Here is a 6,325-nt window from a genome sequence, read left to right on the forward strand (position 1 = left end):
CTAGTTCATGCCACGTGTCCAGCTTGTATACCCAATAATTATAAGGCACAGAGGAATCAAGGAGGACGTTTGTACGCTTGGCAAGGTACTCCCTCACCATCTTCCGAATCTTTTCCCTCCTTGGGAGAGTACCCCGCGCCTCAGGGCCTGTGTGATAGGAGGGTCTGAGAAAACTGTCCCAGAACTTTGACAGTGTTCCCCTGCTTCTGCTGGATTGCATTTGTGTCTATCTCGCCAAATACTTTTTGGTTGTCCAACGAACTGTGACCTCTGCTGCCAGCGCTTTCAGATGGGAATTTTTTTTAATAATTCCGCAACAAGGACCTTCTCGTACTGCACCATTTTATTAGGCCTGTCCTGCGTGGGATTAAGAGACAGAAAGTTCTCCTTGTAGCAAGAGTCTACACTGTGTGCAGAATTATTAGGCAAATGAGTATTTTGATCACATGATACTTTTTATACATGTTGTCCTACTCTAAGCTTCATAGGCTTGAGAGCCAACTACCAATTAAGTAAATCTGGTGATGTGCATCTCTGTAATGAGGAGGGGTGTTGACTAATGACATCAACACCCTATATAAGGTGTGCTTAATTATTAGGCAACTTCCTTTCCTTTGGCAAAATGGGTCAGAAGAGAGATTTGACGGGCTCTGAAAAGTCCAAAATTGTGAGATGTCTTGCAGAGGGATGCAGCAGTCTTGAAATTTCCAAACTTTTGAAGCGTGATCACTGAACAATCAAGCGTTTCATGGCAAATAGCCAACAGGGTCGCAAGAAGTGTGTTGGCCAAAAAAGGAGCGAAATAACTGCCCATGAATTGAGGAAAATCAAGCGTGAAGCTGCCAAGATGCCATTCGCCACCAGTTTTGCCATATTTCAGAGCTGCAACGTTACTGGAGTATCAAAAAGCACAAGGTGTGTGATACTCAGGGACATGGCCAAGGTAAGGAAGGCTGAAAAACGACCACCTTTGAATAAGATAAAACGTCAAGAAGGGGCCAAGAAATATCTTAAGACTGATTTTTCAAAGGTTTTATGGACTATTGAAATGAGAATGACTCTTGATGGGCCAGATGGATGGGCCAGAGGCTGGATCAGTAAAGGGCAGAGAGCTCCACTCCGACTCAGATGCCAGCAAGGTGGAGGTGGGGTACTGGTATGGGCTGATATCATCAAAGATGAACTTGTGGGACCTTTTCGGGTTGAGAATGGAGTAAAGCTGAACTCCCAGACCTACTGCCAGTTTCTGGAAGACAACTTCTTCAAGCAGTGGTACAGGAAGAAGTCGGTATCGTTTAAGAAAAATATGATTTTCATACAGGACAATGCTCCTTCACATGCATCCAACTACTCCACAGCGTAACTGGCCAGTAAAGGTCTAAAAGAAGAAAAAATAATGAAATGGCCCCCTTGTTCACCTGATCTGAACCCCATAGAGAACCTGTGGTCCATCATAAAATGTGAGATCTACAGGGAGGGAAAACAGTACACGTCTCGGAACAGTGTCTGGGAGGCTGTGGTGGCTGCTGCACGCAATGTTGATCGAAAACAGATCAAGCAACTGACAAAATCTCTGGATGGAAGGCTATTGAGTGTCATCATAAAGAAAGGTGGCTATATTGATCACTAATTTTTTGGGGTTTTTGTTTTTGCATGTGAGAAATGTTTATTTCTAAATTTTTTGCACTGATATTGGTTTACCTGGTGAAAATAAACAAGTGAGATGGGATTATATGGGATTATATTTGTTTTTATTAAATTGCCTAACAATTCTGCACAGTAAAAGTTACCTGCACAAACAGATATCCTCCTAAGATAGCCAAATCTAAAAAAAACCCACTCCAACTTCCAAAACTATTAAACTTGGATATTTATGAGTCTTTTGGGTTCATTGAGAACATAGTTGCTGATCAAAAATAACAATAATCCTCTAAAATATAACTTGCCTAATAATTCTGCACACAGTGAAGAAGTGTCACCAACCAGTAACCGACCAAGCCGTCACCAACGTTGTAATTTGGACAAAGCGAGGGTCACGGGCAGCGTAACATAAACTCAGCCATGTGTGCCAGACTGCTAACAGGCAAGACTTCCGTGTCCTCACCAAGAGGACAACAGACCATGCTCTCCTCCTCATCCTCCTCCTTCCTGTCCTAAGGCCATCCACGTTGAACAGACGGTATGACAGTTGTGCAGGTAGTACCATCTATAGCGCAGGAAACTAGCTCCTGTTCTTCCTCCTACTCATCCTCTTCCTCATTGTCACCCAATCCACATTGGGATGAGATGAGGCTGGGCTGTGTGGAATCACCCTGTATGGTTCATTGCTCGATCTCATCGTGCTCCGCCTGCAATGCATCCTCTTTAAAAATTGTGAGCAGAGAGCATTTCAGAAGACAGAGAAGCGGGATGGTGATGTGACGCCATCTTGGTGGAGCCCTCAAAGTTTTGGAAGCTGGTACAGATGTCTAACATTATGTGTGGATTCTAAACTCAATACCGATGGCCTTGTTGATGCTGGTAGTCAACAACTTCCCTCTTCTGCTCACAAATCCTTCCCAACATCTGCAATGTATTGTTCCAATGCGTGGGGACATCGCAGATCAGTTGGTGAGCTGGAAGTTGCAAATGCTGCTGAAGCATGGCGAGGGCGGCGGAAGCTGTATCTGACTTTCTAAAATGGGCACACATGCGGCGTACTTTAACAAGCAGATCAGTCATACCTGGGTAGGTTTTGAGAAACCGCTGAACCACGAGGTTAAGCACATGGGCCAGTCATGGTACGTATGTGAGCTCTCCTTGCCTCAGAGCCGCCACCTGGTTCCGGCCATTGTCACACACGAGGATGCCTGGCTGTAAGATCAGCAGTGTCAGACACAGATCTGCCTGCTCTTTCAGAGCTGTCCACATCTTTTCAGCATTGTGGGGTTTGTCACCTAAGAATATTAGCTTCAGCACAGCCTGTTGCCGCGTGGCCGAGGCAGTGCTGCAGTGCTTCCAGTTTGCGACTGATGTGGTAATTTCAGAGTTGGAGGCTGAAGAGGAGGAGGAGGTGCAGGAGCTGTAGAATGTGGGGGCAACCCTGATTGACCCAGGGCCCGCAATCCTCTGCGTCGGGAGGACATGCTCTGTCCCAAGGTCCGACTGGGTCCCGGCTTCCACTATATTAACCCATCAGCGAGATGTACCGTCCCTGCCCACAAGCACTTGTCCACATGTCTGTGGTTAGGTGGAATTTCCCAGTAACTGCGTTATTGAGCACTAATAATTTTGTGGGACACGTGCTCGTGTAATGACGGGATGGCACACCGGGGGAAATAGTGGTGGCTGAGTACCAAGGGACAGCCGCCCCCATCAGGTTGCGGAAAGCTTCCGTCTCAACGAGCCTAAAAGGCAACATTTTGAGTGCAAGCAGTCGCGAAATGTGTGAATTTAGTAGTGTGGCCTGTGGGGCATTGGCTTCATATTTGCGCTTGCGTTCCAAGGAATGGGGTAGGGACTAGTGTTGAGCGAGCACTAAATTGTTCGGGTGCTCAAAGCTCGGGCCGAGCTCATTGTGATACTCGGGTGCCCAATGTTAGTCTATGGGAGACCCGAGCATTTTTGTGGGGGCACCCCCGGCAGTCTGTAGAAAGCCTAAAAAGTGCCCAAAACGATAGTGACAGTGCTCAAATGACATGGGGACAGCATGGGGATCGCCCCAGGTAGCATTTATAACCCCCAGGTCACTGCTGTCAACAACGTGGTCAGAGGTATTAAGACACTTTTACGGGCTCACAATAAAACGTTCAAAAACTAAACTGAAACTGTTTTCCTGTGACATATGTTAAAGAACATCCTTTCCAGGGTAAAGACTTGTGTATAAGGTAAAATAAATAACCAAAAACAAAAATACTCCTCCACACCTTGGGCTATGTTCACAAGCAGTATTTTTTATGTGTTTTTGCACTTTTGTATTGCTTTCAACCGTGACAAATGCATTCACCGGGAAATGTCATTTTAACATTTTACAACCTTATCTGACCATGTGCTGTGTGACACATGCATACAGTGCTGAAAAGACATGGGAACAGCATAGGGAAGACCCCTGGAAACATCTCTGACACCCAGGTCGCTGCCTAAAAGTGTGCCCATCAGAAGTGATCCTTGCCGCATCAGAAGATGCAGACTTGCAACTATCCCCGTGCAAGTCCTTGTTCCATGGCAGTGTTCAATTGTACCTCCCCCATTCATTGCAATGCAAGCACAAATATGCAGCCAACCACCCACCCACCCGCAGGCTGCAATACTATACTGCTAGCTTGCTCTTGAAATGGGGCCTTTTAGTTTGGAGGAGGCCGAAGCTGGCCACTACCTCATGTCTGCGTTGGCGGCGAGGTCTCCATTCTCAGTCCCCAGCCACCACTATTTGTCCCGGGAACCTTCCCTACACTTTTCTTAGCCTGGCCTGCTTTAGCGCAGTATTGGAAGAGCCCACCAGACAACCAGAGACTCCTCCGGTGGGCCCTAGGGGAGTTGAGAGTGCCAAGGTGAGGAGCATGATGATGATGATAGAAGTTAGCATCTGCTTTGTTTTCATGGAATGCAAGCGTAAGTGTGCAGCCTGCAACCCACCCACCCCCAGGCTGCAATACCATACTGCTAGCTTGCTTGCACTTGAAATGAGGCCTTTAAGGCTTGTGGAGGTAGATGCCGGCCACCATGTCATGGCTGCGTCGGCGGCCTGGTATCCATACTCAGTCGCCAGCCGCCCAGCGGCCGGATGTCCACACTCGGTCCCCAGCAACCAGGGGGTGGCCAGGTGTCCATACTCTGTCCCCAGCCGCCCCTATTTGTCCCGGTGCGCCTTATACACAAGTGCGCATACCAAAACATTAACTGTGCACTCCCCAGTGCATTTAGTGGGAAGGACAGCCTATTCCGCTGTAGTGTGTGCACGCCAGCCCCCTGTTCATGGCACATGCGAAGATGCCTCCCGCCCTGCACCTGTCGTTGCAGACTTGCAACTATCCCTGTTCAAGTCCGTGTCCCAGGGCAGTGTTCAATTGTACCTCCCCGATTCCTTGCAATGCAAGCGCAAATATGCAGCCTGCCACCTACCCACCCCCAGGCTGCAATACTATACTGCTTGCTTGCTTGCACTTAAAATTGGGCCTTTTAGGCATGTGGAGGCGGAATCTGTCCACCACGTCATGGCTGCGTCAGTGGCCTGGTATCCATACTCAGTCCCTAGCCGCCCGGCGGCCAGGTGTTCACGCTTGGTCCTCAGTCGCCAGGGGGCGGCCGTGGCCCGCACTCGATCCCCAGCCGCCTGGGTACGGCCGGGTGTCCATAAACGGTCCCCAGCCGCCCCTATTTGTCCCGGTGCGCCTTATATAAAAGCGCACATACCAAAACATTACCTGTGCCCTCCCCAGTGCATTTAGTGGGAAGAACAGCCTAACCACAAACACGTGGACAAGTGAATGTGGCCAGGGATGGTCCATCTCACTAACGCCTTCACACTGGGTTAATATTGTGGAAGCAGGGACACAGTTGGGATGCAACATGTCCTCCAGACAGAGGATTGCGGGTCCTGGGTCAATCAGGCTTCAACACAATGTTCAGAAGGTAGACAGCAGCAGTGGTCGGCCTCCTACACAATAAGTAAATTATTCATGATCATGAGGCCATCCATCTCCTTAGCTTTCTGTTCCTTGGAATGCAAGCGCATCTATATAGTAGCGGCTAGGCCTGAGGTGGTCAGCGTTTTGGCGCATATCCTACCTCCTCCGAGGACTGCTGGAAGTTTTCCTGCTACTATCCCAGTTCTATGACTCCTGTTAAAACAAAGCTTCAGGTGATGAATGATGGATGAGGTGGTGGCAAAGAAGAAAGAGCAGGAGGAACAGGGACCATTCACATCAATATCAGGCCAGTCAACCACACATGTCTTGTAGGATATGTTTCTGTACCAAAAGGAGCGGTTCGGCTACACAGTTATAGGGCATACAGTGAGTTCAATGCCTACCAAAAATTTCGAGGCACTCCAATGCCCCTTGGAAGTGACATGGAGGTCAGAGGACCTTAACTAAACCATTTTTTCCATTTATAGCAACTGGGTCTCCTGAACACTTTTGGCCTAAGCAGTGAATGGAAGGCTTTCCAAAAATTATGAGGAAATGCAATGCCCCTTGAAACAGACATTGATTACAGTGTACTCAAAACCTTCTACCCATTATTGGGGAGTGGGTCTCCCTTACTGTTCGCCTATGCATTGAAAAGCAAAAGCTGACTAAAATTTGGAGGAAATGCAATGCCCGTTGGAAGAGTCATGGAGGTTAGA

The sequence above is a fragment of the Phyllobates terribilis genome, unplaced genomic scaffold, assembly GCF_046119375.1.
Source record: "Phyllobates terribilis strain yellow unplaced genomic scaffold, ASM4611937v1 Scaffold_11__3_contigs__length_659146591, whole genome shotgun sequence".
Taxonomy (NCBI): Eukaryota; Metazoa; Chordata; class Amphibia; order Anura; family Dendrobatidae; genus Phyllobates; species Phyllobates terribilis.